Source organism: Fukomys damarensis, unplaced genomic scaffold (genome assembly GCF_012274545.1).
Source record: "Fukomys damarensis isolate Sample0158 unplaced genomic scaffold, DMR_v1.0_HiC HiC_scaffold_37, whole genome shotgun sequence".
Lineage (NCBI taxonomy): Eukaryota > Metazoa > Chordata > Mammalia > Rodentia > Bathyergidae > Fukomys > Fukomys damarensis.
Window position 1 is genome coordinate 19348373 of NW_022900949.1, and position 14709 is coordinate 19363081.

The 14709-nt window shown below is 41.4% G+C and overlaps 1 protein-coding gene across 1 annotated transcript in view; it reads left to right on the forward strand.

The window, feature by feature from the left end:
- The window catches only part of Enkur (enkurin, TRPC channel interacting protein), a 32514-nt gene extending 22719 nt beyond the window's left edge, over positions 1 to 9795 (forward strand). Inside the window, exon 6 of the mRNA XM_010619806.1 lies at positions 9608 to 9795. The gene's annotated coding sequence lies outside the window, so the exon portion shown is untranslated. The remainder of the gene's footprint in view (positions 1 to 9607) is intronic.
- The last annotated feature ends 4914 nt before the right edge of the window (positions 9796 to 14709 follow it).

A 14709-nucleotide genomic window follows, 5' to 3' on the forward strand; every position in this document is an offset into this window, starting at 1 on the left:
TGCTTTGTAGAATTAGGATGAAAATGAATGAAACAATACATATTTAGCAGCACAGTTCCTGGCATGTGGAAAGACAATAAAATTATTGCTAATGTTTTTGTGTAGGGCTCCGCCCTCCGTTCTCTCATACTTTGGTCCATTAGTGCAGCAATAGAATGTGCCTAGACAATGAGCTCTGGCTGCAGGAAAGGACCTGATTGAAAGACTTACAAATCCTAGCCTGAGTTTAGCCCAGCCCGGCTAATCTCCTAAATGGTACATACAGATGTTTAACAACTATATATCTTTAATAACAGGCCAAAATTTGGCAATACTTCCTAAGTTATTCAGCATAGACATTCCAAAATGAAAGATAACCTGAAATTGGTAATGAGGCCAAAGAACCATGGAGGGGAAAGGAAATGGTTGTTTATAATAAAGCTTCTTGGATGATATTTATTAGTAACTGAATGCAGTTCAGGACCAGACCTCAAGTCTGGGGACCCAGTTTGCTGTTCTTAGAACATCAGAGGAAGACACACATGGATGAAAACGCACACAGATCTAAGCTGAGAAACACCTCTCGCCCAAGCAGATCGCAGTCAGAGCATTCTCTCCCAGTTGTCAAGCTGTAAGGGAAGACAAATCAGAATCAAAAGACCACTTTGGGTGCAAAAGAGTCAAAAGGAAAAAAGAAAATAAGAACTAAGATACATCATGTAAAGGTACAGTATCCCAATGATGAATGTAACTGTAGTGTATACCTAAAATGTACCAATAAACTTAACTTTTAAAAAAAGGAGAAAAGAAATTTGGATTATAACAATCCCTTCGGCTAACATAGCTCAGCCACTGCCATTCAACAAGTACTGACTGCCTGGTCTGCCTACTACGTGCCGAAAACTTTTCTAGTTGCTAGGCATACAGAGCTGAACGTCTCTGTGTCAGGAAGCTATAACTCGTCACACAAATGCATTTATAATGAAACACTTAAACCAGAGTTTCCAAAGACAAAAGAATGAGACACACTGTGAAAGAGCACATCAAGGGATCCTAAATCAGATTTTGTAGAAGCCAGCACATAAAATCAGACTACATTTTAGAGGAGTGGAGAAAAGAAGTGCTGAGGAGGGGAAAGAATCCCAAGCCTAGAGACCTGAGACATCCATAGGAGGAAGCAGCCGTGGGGCTGCAATGTACTGAGAGACAGCAGGAGCACGAGCCAAGGGCGAAGAACCGGAGGCCATCAGCCTACTGCAAGCAGAGAGGTGCTGTGATGCGGTCTTCTTAAATAGTCATTTGCTGCATGTTTTGAAGTGGAAGAAAGGACAAATGAGGGGAGACTGGGAGATTATCACAGCCCCAGGAGGAGAAAACTTGGAACAGACTAAAAGTGCACTAGAGGCGATAAAAAGTTGGCTTCGAGAAATATCTAGGAGACAATACAAAGGGCCAGTAAATACATGAAAAAACATTCAGTTTCATGGGCCATTAGAGAAATGCAATTAAAATAACACTAAGATATCATTTTACTCCAGAAAGCATGGCCATCAACAAGAAAATAAATAATAAATTCTGGTGAGGCTGTGGTGAAAAAGGTACCCTTTTGCCTTGCTGGTGGTGATATAAACCGGCACAACTATCATGGAAATCAGTAGAGAGGTCTCTCCAAGAGCTAAAAGTAGAAACTCCACTTGACCTAGGTATTCTGCTTCTGGGTGTCTTACCAAAAGACTTAAAAACAGCAGGGCTGAGGAGGTAGCTCAGTGGTAATGCTGCCTGCCTTGAAAGTGCAAGGTCCTGAGTTCAATCCCTGGTACCAAATAAATAAATAAAGAGTTAAAGACAGCACACCACAGCGATATACGCACACCTTATTTATAGCATAATTCATAATCTTGGGAGCAGACTATGTGTCCATCACAAACAAATACATAAAGAAAATGTGGCATCTATCCCTAATGGAATACTACTTGGCTATAAAGGAGAATAAATTTGAGATATGTGCAGGAAAACGGATGCAACTTGAAAACAGAATGTTAAGTAAAGTCAATCAGACACAAAGCTTAAATACCACATGGTTTCTCTCATATGAGAAATACAAAGTACAAATGAAGCAAAGAACAAAATTGCAGATTATAAAAGGAAACAGGAAGATACACCTTTTACAGATGAGGAGGGGACCAAGAGGCCAAGGGTGGGATGAGGGAAAAGGGACTGTAAAAAGATTTCAGATGTGCACCAACTACTCACAATTAATGTTATCGTGATGTGTGGCAAATATGAATTTAAAAAAATGAAAATGGGAAAGGTGATCTAAACATAGAGGAAAGAGGAGCACGGGGAGGCGGAGGGGAATAAAAAGGATCAAGATACAGTAGTATGTGTACCTACTCCCTAAGAAGAATGTAAACATCACATACTGCAAATGCGCTGATAAAAATATTTAAAGAAATATTCGGGGGTAGAACTGTAACTTGGTGATGAATCGAAGAGGGAAGAAGAAGGCGGGTTCGATGATGACAAGCAAATTCTGGCTGGAACATCAGTAGAGCCAGGGAGCCATGTTTTGAGTGCAGGAACAGAAGGGAGAAGATTAGAGAAGGGCACGAAGAAGAGGTTAAAATGCAGTGTCAGACTGTTTTACCTTCCCAGCACTGAGACACAACACCTAAAACCCACAACTCTGAAGAGGAAATGTTTATTTAGCTCAGTTTTGTAGATGTCTTGGTCCCTAGTCAGCTGACTCCGAGGCAGAGTGGCACGGCAGAGGAGAAAGAGCTCATGGCGTGGCAGAAAAAAACAACAATTACGGGAGGAGGGGAGGAGGCAACAGCTTCCAGGCCACACCCCCAGGGACCCACCTCCTCCAATCAGCCCTCCTCTCCACTGTCATGCCCCTATGACCTCCTCACCTCCCAAAAGCCCCACCACGAGCGCACAAACCTTTGGGGGGACATCGAGATATAAACCGTAACATCGACATTGTATGTCTACAACAATTGGGGACATCTAATGGAAATCTGGAATTTAGGTCGATAGTCTAGAGATAGACTGAAATATCGGGGGGGGGCAGGGGAGGTGAGACAGAAAACAGATCGGGTAGATCTATAAATCTGGGAATTCATCAGCACAGATGGAATTTTTCACACTGGGACAAAGTAATAAGTCAATGAATGAGTTCTTATCAACTCTACCATTCAGGAATTGGGTGGCAGAGCAGGAATAAGTACAGGTAAAATACAGGGCAGTGACCAGAGAGTTCAGAAAAAAAACCAGGAAACCAAGAACATGTGAGAAGGGAGCACATCTTCCCTAAAGCAGACCCTTGACAAGGGGAATAAAATTCTCAACACTCTGGCAAAGACTTTGTCTTGTTCTCAGAAAGATAAGGTCATTGTCTACCCTACAGCCCATGCCTCTGCTTTATATTTGCAGGCCTAAGCCTTTTGTTGAAATCCTTTCCTAGACTGGTACAATAAGGCCATTAGCCAATGATACAACATTAGCATATGACTAGATGTAATATAGTTCCTGTTGATGTACTTTCAATACTAAACTGAAGGAAGTCTTTCAGTGGCTCAAGGACACTCCTCAGCAGAGAAAGAGACCAAGGCTTGCTAATACCATAATTAACTCTCAAGAGGACAACCTAACTTCTCCCATTCCCAAGTTCCTAGCGAACAATGGGAACTGATTTCTTCATCAACACTGGTTACTCTAAGTAAGAAATATTTGTGGATAAGGGACAAAAGGAGCAAGGTAAATTGCCTGGAGGGTTTCTTTCTGCTGAGACATACTATGGTTTTTTAAAAAGTCAGCAGGTTTGACTGATAGTAAGGTGCATGGTTCTTGGGACTTTGCTTAGTGTCCTTCCACCTTAATTTCTTAATCTGCAAAACAAAGAAACTACATCAGATTTTGTCCACCCTCCTTTGAGTTCTAACTGTCTGTAACTGTAAAACTAAACAAATATTTTCAATTTAAATTGAAAACAAAAGTGTGACCTCCAAATGGATCAGAATGCCACGAAGCTCTCTCTGGACCCAAAGCCCATGATTTGCACCAACACTTACCAACCCGAAACCGTCATCTGGCGTACAAGAAAGATGTTAAGTAAAGAAAACTTGTCATTAATTGGTATGTCTTTTCAGATGAAAGCTTCCTTAATAACAGTCATTAGAGGTTTGCAACCACAAGGTGTTCCTCATGCCACACATTTGAAATACACACTCTCTCTAAGAAACTAGTGCTAAAAGGAAGCAGACAGAATGGGAAAGAAAAGAAGGATGCAGAGAAAGGTGGATGGAGAAAAGAAAAGAAATGGGCTAAGGCCTTTTATCTAGAAAGCGTGGTTTCAGTTTTGGAAGAACATTCCCTGTGATCACACCACAGCCTCTGTTCTCAGGATAACATCGAGGCCAGCAGCAACAGAGCTATGTCTTAATAACACAGAATTGTTGAGTGAAGTCAGAAGTGACAGCATGTTTTTTCTCTTCACACACAATGTAGCTGATGAAAAAGAAGAAAAATGAACAGCAGAATAAATGAACGCCAGCTACACCTGCGAACTGAAAAGATGGTTTCAATGTTTTGCCATAAAAGGTCATATGCGAATTAATTTTTAAAATTGCACGTGCAGATATCGTCTTTCAATGGAGATTCTCTTATTCTAAAGGACGCTGCCTATATAGGAGATGATGCTGGACAGGTGATAGGTATTTTTGTTATAAGCGCCTTAAATCAGTGTGGTCTTTGAAGCAAGGCCAGGCTCTTATTTAAACGACACTACTGATATGGAAACATCTGTGGGACAAAAAGTATCCGTCAGCGTTCCATCCCCAAAACAACAACAATAACAATAAGCATCCGTCCTTCCCCTAACCTCTTGCACCAGGTTCTCCTTTTCCGAGACAATCCATGCTATCATTGTCATGTTCCTTTTCAGAAAAACTTGTTTTAAAAGGCACCAAAATAAAAAAAACCCACACACTTTCAAATATGCAAGGGGAGGGAAGCGAGGGAGGCGGAGGGAAGGGCCAATGGTGTCATTAGCCTTCACTTTCGTGGTGTTCGCGTTTCTCTGGATGGCAGAAAGGCCGTGGATATGCGACCCGACCCCACCTGGGCCACACTGTGTTGATTTTCCTTACGTGAATTCCTTAAAAGCATCTGCGATCTGTTTTCAGCGTCCTTGTGTATGTGTACATGGGTCGGGTAGGGAGTCACTAAGTCAACTGCTTCCGGTGCCTTGTGCTTTTTTCTTTCTTCATTGTCTTTTCCAGTATGAGGAGGTTACGTTTCATTAACTTTAGATCAAGGCCACATGCAGCGAAAAGCTTTTCTAATACACAACAGACCCTGCCTTCTTCACGTCCATCTTAAATTCTTCTCTTTCATGTTATTTTGCTAACAGAAACAAGAAGCAGTCAACTTGCCACAATATTCTGTTTTTCCAACCAGTTTCCCTGGAAGGGGCAGAAGATGTGGCTTCCCTTGTATGACAGCACAAATAATACCTTTACTAAATGTTTCATTGCAGAATAACAAGGTTAACAGCTTTCTGGCCTACCCAACAGTCTTTGTATCACCCACACGTCTGTTTGTACCATGCCTGTTGTGAGGACTTCAGTCTCTGGAAGACAGAGAAATGCTACCAAGCTTTCTCTTTCTCAGGATTTTGTTTCAGTGATGTGGCTATTTTATCACCCAGGGGGCATAACTAGAATTTGCTATCAAGTGCTCTAGTTAATAAGACAAAGTTAACCATCCAATTCAAAGTTCCTTTCAAGGGCCAGGGATTTAGCTCAGTGGTTCTGCTACCTGTTTGATCCCTGGTACAAAAAAAAAAAAAACAGTCAAAGTTCCTTTCAAGCCAGCAAAACAAAAAACAGAGGGATCTAGCAGCTGTCTACTTTCTTCCTATTCCCTGGTTTTCTGAGGCCAACACAGAGGATAAACTTTAATCTTGTGCAATTCCCACCCATGAGCTGTGCTGTTTTGGACTAATAAAGATTCTTTTATCTTTATTGGCTTTGAGGAGACAGTCCATTTTTCCTGGATAAGTGTGATGGCTCTACACAGCCAGCAGGCCTAGGCTTTGGGCCCGGTGCACCCTGGAGGCCACATGTGGTTTAATCTGGACAAATTCTGTGAAACAAATTCCCTGGCTTTTCTTCAGAATTATGGAGATGACAGGCAGCTGCCACCCACATCGTGAGGTGATGTCCAGTCCTGGCAAACACAGTGCTTCATGGTGTAGACGTTATAAACAGTGAGGTCGGCGAGACAGGGCTCAAACCCTGTCACAGTTTTGGGGTCTGGATCGCCACCTTTACTGTACCACTGAACTGCAGTTTTCTCTGGTCTTGCACCCAAATCTCTCTTTTTTTTTAAAGAATTGCTTTGGCACACCCTGTAAGGAACTGAAATACTCCACTAAATCCTAGAAGACTGTGTCTGCTCCATATACTTTACGTAAAAAACAAAATGAAAAATGTGCCAAGATTCTAAGCCTTCAAATATCTACTTATTTCAACATTAGCCGAACAACTTAATGACAATTGACCTCTATACCATTATAAGTTAAAGAAGGAAAATCGCTCAAAAAATAAAACATAAGCGAAGTACATTGGTTTAATCAGAATGATCCCCTTTGCAAAAGATGTATTATTGTACCATCATTCAGTCTTATGTTCCTAGCATTATCTCATGAAGTATAAGCAAACTTTTCTATACAGCATGGATTCATCATATGAATTTCCTTTCTTCTTAAGCTCAGGTATTTGCATATGCATAAAATCAAATTATAGAGTGAGTTTTCACACATTTTATTACAATCCTCAATATGAGCATTAAGGTTAATTTTCTTAAAATAAATTTTTAAACTACTGCCAAATTATCGGAGATTTTAAGAATCTTTTTAAAAGACAGGTGTGGTGGCACACGCCTGTAATCCCAGCACTCAGGAGGCTGAGGCAGGAGGATCACTGTGAGTTTGAGACCAGCCTACAGAGTGAGTTCCAGGTCAGACTCAACTATATAGCGTGACCCTGTCTCAAACCCTCCCCCGCAAAATGAATCATATTAAAATGCAAGTGTTCTGGGCAAATTATTGAACTGTTTAACTGAAAACTACTTATAAAGTTATATTGACAACTACTATTTTGGGGGATCTTACGGAGTTTTATTTCTGCTCCACTACATGCAATATATTGAAATTCTTCTTTTCCATTATATGTTCTCAGAGATCACACGTTGTTTATTCATCTTTTTTGCATACGTATGTATCAGTGAGTCTAAAACGTCATCAGAGTAAAACATCGTTTTCTTACCAGTAAGGAAAACAAATACTCTAAAAAACGTTAAGATGTTTTCTTATCTTTTAGTATTTTTACTTTATATTTGTTGAAAGAGATCTTTTTGACTTAGGATAATCTTTTTTCACATATTGTTACACGACATAAAAAGATTACGGTTAAAGTAATCTTAAAATGTATTTAACTGTGGGCTCATATTTTATCACTTTTTTACTCAGAAGTTTTTTTCCCTGTTTCCCACATTGTAACATTTTCTGCACCATCGGGAGTCCTGGCGATGTGACTTGCCATAGAAAAGTACGCCAACGGAGTCTCTGAGCTTTTCCTCCAAACTGCTGACTCCTTTTCCGCATTCTGCTCATTTGCTGTCCTCCATGACAACTACTTCCTCCAGCCAATACCAAACTGCGCCACTCTGCTCTGCTTCCACGCCTGTGTACATAAGAGCTTTTCACTGCAAGATGAAAGCCAAAACTGGACAAAATTCAGTTAACATAACGATGGCCGTGTCTGCCCGCGTTCGTCTAATGTCCCCTTACCTCATAGCTGTCACCTGATTGGTAGTGAGTGTGAATAACATCAGCGATAAGGTAACTGATTTGAGGTATTCAAATACAAAAAATGTGCGTCCGTAAGGGAGATAGAGTAGGAGCCTGCTCTTCTAACAAAGCATCCTGCTGTTCCTAGATGTTCCTCCTCTTTTAAATCCTGGCTCAAAGCCAGCTCTCCGTGGAAGCCTTCCGTAATTACAGCCCTATTAATGCTGCTGCTTTCTCACAGCATCGTGGTTTCCTCTTCTGCAGCGCTATGTTACATATGCTCCCTTCTTCAGAACAAATCCGTGTGAACCAGGCTGTGAGAATCCTCTGATACTGCTTAGCAGGGTTTTCAGCTGAGAGCTGGCATGACTGCTGTCCTGGGGGGCTGGGGCTGGATCAACGAGCAGTGGGCATCAAAATGCCCTCTCTGACAGCTTGCTTAGTAAACTCATAGTTTGAGTGTTGGCTGTGCAAACCTCATGAAGGGAAGCACTTCGTCTTTCCTCCTGTTATCTAACAACCGCCTACTTGCAGGAGTATTTAATATGCAATCAATTGGATTTGACTCCCAGCTGATGTCTAACATGTACAGCTTAGACATTTCTTCGGAAATTTACTACAGTGATTATCCTTCCATTTAATGGGAGAGAAGTTTTGTTCCCCCGGCAACTGTTTCAGAACAGTGCATACTTACTATATTTCTAAAATATGCAGCCCATCCTTTTGGGAGTACACATCATCTTGAAAGGATTTTCCCCCTTTCAATAAACACTGATATTTGCCCGCCTCTTCACCTGATCTCAGAATAAAATAAAACTTTGTTTGTAGGAATTGCTAAGGAAGAGGTTTAGGGAATGAGAGCCATGAAAGGGCTGGGCCCCTCGCAGCTGTCGTGGGAGAGCAGCTCCACAGTCCTCATGCGGCTTCTGGGAACACATGCTCAGTCCCTCCATGGCTGTATTTCTCCCAGACTCTGTACTTTCCACGCATCATGGTGTTTGCTGTGTTTGGGATGTTGCTATGCAAAATGATATAAAAGAGTGGGACTTTTTTTCCTAAGGCAATCAGGCCAAGCAGATGCAAGTTTAGGATGATGCAAAAGTTTCTTAGAACAGTTAGAATTCTTCAGGGAATGGAACAAGAATGTTCATGATAAGAAAGAATAAAGGCCCAAAATGCAGTACACATGATAAACTTCAACAGATCCAGGGGCTTTGTAACTATAGACAGCACACTTAAGTAGCAGTTTTGAAAAATGCTCTTACTGCTATTTTATCGTAAAAATAATAGCCCTCTCCGATTTTTTGTTTTTTGTACTTGAGATTGAACCCAAGGAGCTCCAAGTTACATCCTCGGCCCGCTTTTTAGTGTTTTGTTTTGAGACAGGTTTTCTCCCAGTTGCCTGAGCTGGCCTCAAACTTGCCACCCTCCTGTCTCGGTCTCTCAAGCAGCTGGAATTACATACATGTGCCGCTGCAACCGGCTCCAGCTCTGATCTTCAGATTCACCAGCCAGCACTGATATTCTTCCATTAAAACTTACATGCTGGGCCGGGGATTTAGCTCAGTGGTTCGGTGGCCTGCCTTGCAAGCACAAGGACCCGAGTTCAATCCCCGGTACCAAAAAAAAAAACCAAAACAAAAAAAAAACCTTACATGCTACCGTCTCGTAAAAGCAAAGAAATGAACATGCCAAAACTAGAGTTTGAATTTTACAGAAAAGTTAGCATCATGGAGTCTTTTATCATTCTTTCTTTTTCTTTCTTTTCAGTTTGAATTCTTCTCTAAGCTTATTTATAGTAAGCAATCTATGGATTCCATGATTCTACAACAGGCAGAAGATTTGGGAAACATGTTTATCGTGTCTTCAGCACAGAGCCTCCATCCTCAGCAAATACGACTTACGGACTCTAAATTATGAGTCTTTATAAGTGAAGGGACAATAAAGATTTACTTAAGGACCAGAGACATCTGTTTTCTTACCTATAAAGAAATGAATGCAAAGAAGAGAGAGATCATACACTCAGGGATTCGACTTCTGTGCCTCCAAAGGTAGCCAGCTCTGGGGTCAGGAGAGCGCCAAATGAGACAGGGGACAGCAGGGTGGCACTGTAGGTTTTCAAACATCTTGCCTGCCTTCCTAACCCTGCTACAGTGCCTGACATTCCACCACCAAGTACTAGTGAATTAACTACCCAAGTGGGCAGAGGGTCCCGACTGAAGGAGTCCAAGGAATATAAAAGGGGAGAGATACAGCCGGGCACAATGGCGCATGCCTGTCATCCCAGCACTTGCGAGGCTGAGGCAGGAGGATGCCTTGAGTTTGAGGCCAACATGGGCTACAAAATGAGTTCCAAGTCAGCCTGAACTACATAGTGAGAACCTGTCTAAAAAAAAAAAGGCAGTGTAGAGAACCGGCATGTCGTGGATATGCACTGATTCTGGCCAGGGCAGGTCTCTGTGTGATGCCATAGGGAGGATCTTAGCCAGCAAAAGGCACCATAAGGGCACTGGCTACTTGATGGGGGGTATCACATTTGTGATAAGGAGTTTGACTGAAAGCATGGAAGACTTTTCCTACTTCCTAAATTCTCCATGCTGCCTCTGTAAGACACCTCAGAATGTCTCAGAATCATTTGCTTTCTGTGTGTATCAACCCTGGTCAGGATTCGTATAAGAAAGGGGACACAGATGTTCTTCCTTGAAATTACCTATATCAGAATTAGGGAGAGCCCCAGACCTTACTTGCAAATAGGTCTAAAAATCTCCTGGTAAACAACACTCTCCACTAACATTTTCCAGTGTCGGCAGTGTCTCTATGACAGCCAGAGCTATCGGAAGCCTGACCTATGATAATTTGTTAAAATCTGCTTTTCAAAAAGTACCATATTACCGTATTTCCTTATATCCTTAGAATATAGCTGATCTCTTTCAGTCCTTGTGTATTGAGTCATAATTATGCGGAGATATGTGTGTGTGTGCTATCTCTCACGAGACACACACACAACCCACACCCACCCCCACACACAGATATATACATCTCATATGTATAGGTGTTCAAGTAAAGGTATGAAGAAGGGTCAGCTTCATGACGAGACTGCTGAAGAGTCTACTGTAAAACTTGTTCAAGACCCTACACAAAGAATCAAGCAAAAAGTAATACAACAAATAATACCAGGGCTTAGTGAAACAAAGGAAACGAAATTCATGCTCTTCCCTGCCCTGTCTCCGTGGTGAGCGCCCAGCTCATTTGGAGGAATATTCTCATTTGCAGGAGCCAAAGCCTTTCATCACTTCTGAGCACGGCCTCCAATAAAGGCAGCCCAGGTGGTACCAGCTGCACACGATGAAAGAAATCACACGGTTTCATTATGTAAAGTAATGACAGAAGAACAGGCAGTCCAGACCAGATGGATTCGTCTCTGTCACACGTTAGTGAGTGTGCATGCACGCACACACACATGAATGCACACACACCCCACAAGACTCAGAAGCTCTGAATTCATGGAGACAGACACCGGACCTGGAAGCCATGTAATCTGAACTCTTTCTGGGCAGCTACCATGAGCCAAGCAGTGGTCTTCCTCATAATAGGGGTAAATTTGACTATTAAATTAAGTTACAAATAACTAAATTATGACTTTTCAAAGTCATGATCAGCAAATACAATGAAAAACTGAGACATTGTCACAGTCTCATCTCTATAAAAAAATCACTGGGAACATATGTAACACTTACTGGGGTCTGTGTTGTTCTAACTCAGCTCATATAGGTCTCATCAAAGCCTGTGCTGTAAATATGATTGTCATCCTATTTTACTGACACGAAACCTGCGGCAATATCAAGGAATTGTCCAAGATCTCACCAGTGATGACTGACCATAGAATGACTGAGAGGAGACCCTATGGAAACCCATATGTAAAGATCAGGTGCTTGAGGGGCACCTAAAACCCACCTCAGTAAGATGTCATTTAATCAGAACAGCCCTCTGTTCAGCATATTCCATCACTCTAAGGCCCACGTTTGTGGAATGGTGCATTCTACTCGAGCGGGACTGCCCAAAGGAATGACAGAAAGTGTGTCAGGGAACCAGGATCAAGTGTCTGAAAGGACAGCTGTTTCTGGGGTCCAGAAAAAGGCCCACAGCACTGGGGGAAGGACTGAAGAAAACTGAAGGGTGCAAAAGTCCAAGATCAATTCAATGCTGCTTTCAAAGTTAATGAGAAAGTCCAAAATAGACATCTTAAGATTTCTCCCACATTAGCAACTTTATTATTAAGGCTTTGGCACAGACTTCATTTTTCTTCTTCAAATATGAAAACGCCATAGATACCAAAAGAACAGGTGGCACAAGTGACATATCCGTTTTTGTTTTCTGGACGTATGCGCAAGATTCCAAATCATGCCTTCCATGGAGTGTGTTTAACACTTATTCTTTAAAAAGAAGATGATGAATATGGATGTATTCATACAGGTATCCTATACTGAGCGTCCAAATCCACTGCGGAATGTGTTAGTCATCTTTCTACTCCCGTGACAAAATACCTGAGATAAACAATTTAAAAGGAGGAAAGGCTTACTTTGTCTCGCGGTTTTCCGAGGTTTCCACCCGTGGTTGCTTGGCTCTGTCACATTGTGGCTGTGCTGAGGCAGTTCATGGCAGGACGTGTGCCAGAGGAGCCTCTGCACCTCACGGTGCTGGGATTGAAAGGAGAGAGGAGGGCCCAGGGTCCCCATAGCTCCTTTAAGGAAATGTGCACGATGACGTCACTTCCTCTCACTAGGCTCCGCCCCCTAAGGGTTCCACTACCTACTAGGAGCGTGCAGGCTGGATTACACAGGCCTTTAGTGGACATTTCGGATAGCACAGGTGAAATCAAATGGAATTCCCTTTCTCAGCTGATTGGATCTTTTATTCTGAAATTTTAATGCTCATACTCACTTTAAATCCTTTCACAGAGGGTTTAGATCACTAAGAATACTGTATTTTTCCAAGTCACACAACCGCTACTAAATGTAAGAAATGAGACAAGGTTTCAGATTGTTGAACGTCAGTGGGATTAGCTTCATTATTTTTTATTTGACATTCATGTACAAAACTCTTATATATAGCAATTCTACAGGGTCGTGACTTGCTGATATCTGTGATGCACACTAAGAAATAAGGAACAGGGCTGGGGATTTAGCTCAGTGGTGCCACGCCTGCCTCACAAGCACAAGGTCCCAAGTTTGATCCCTGGTACCAAAACAAACAAACAGACAAACAAAATGCCACTTGTGTTTTTTGCAGAAGAAAATCCAAAAGTTACAGGTAGAGCAGGATCAGAACTGTCCAATAATTGGAACTGCTCAAAAATGAAATGAGGTACCCTACAAAGGACTGAGAACCCATCGGTAGAAGAAATCCTTCCGGGGCTACACACCTATCTCTACATTCCTCCCACTGCAGCTGTACAATTGATCTGATTATTTTCACAGAAAACTTAATTTTTTTATAGTCATAGAATCTAAGCACTTGGAAATTTAAAGAATTTCACGCGGTTAGAAATTGCCAGTCAGAGCTCCCAGTTAGTTTTATCAAGCATGTAAATTTGATTTTCTAAAAACCCTAGGGAGGTGTTGTCAACCTCTCTAGAGAGTGGTAAGACTCAGAATGAGACCTGAACCGGTAAACAAGGGCTGTGGCCTGAGGCTCTGGCTGTGCGCAAGGATCAGATGCAATTAGAGAAGAAGGAAGGGGAAAGAGAGGGGTACTGGATTTGGTGAGAGTGGAAATGGTACTGATGTGATCATAGCAGTGTGTTACAGATGTTCCCGGTTTTCACAAAGGAGAACTGAGCCTCAGGACCAAGCCCCAAGATGGCGCCGGAAGTGACCTGCAGACTCCAGTGCCTCAGCCTTCATCCCAGGTCTTGCTGGTTTACCCCCACAGTGGCTTGCACAGCTGTACGTAAAAGGCAGGTCTAGGAAGGAAAGCTCCCGTGGAAATCCTGCTTCCAGCCTCATGAGTTTAGCATTTTCTGCAGGCCTTCTTCAGTGGTTGTCTCAGCCTCCTGACGCTCTCCGTTTCTTTATATGAAATGGAAGCAACACTAATGAACATTAGAGGTCTGGTAACATCACAAACTACAGTGTCCCATTTTTGAAAGACTAGAAGAAAACAAAAGAAGTGCATGTTAAAAACAAAGTATAGATGATGATTGGGGGGGGTTTGAGACAGGGCCTCACTATGTAGTTGAGACTGACCTGGAACTCACTATGGAGCTCAGGCTGGTCTCGAACTCACAGCAATGCTCCTACCTCAGCCTTCCAAGTGCTGGGATTACAGGCATGCACCACCACACCTGGCTAGATGATGATTTTTGGTTTTGCTTTGTTTTCTTTATTAAAGATTGCAAACATATATGATAACAAGAAATAAAGATACTAAATAAAAATTTTAAATATACATATGTATGACAGCAAAAAAGGATATGAAATAAACAAAAATTAATGTAACACAGACTAATATTGAAATACATTATTAGTTTGATATGATCTTCAAACATTACATTCTTTCTCATTTTCTTATATTTTTGAAATAATGTAATTACAAATAAAACAGTTACATATTATAGTTGAGAAACTGTCCTCAAAATTTTATGATTTATAAACTCCTTGGTTTTATTAATTGATAAATATCATATGCTTGTTGATTATACCACTTACATTTTCTAACAAAACTTCCCACAGAAAAAATATGTTTGAAATCCAAAAACAACTAAAAAAAAATTCACATTTTTAAGAGATTTTTCTGTTTCTATTTTATTATATCCCATACTTATTTTTATTATATTTTTATATGCATAATAATAGAATTTAACACCAATACAT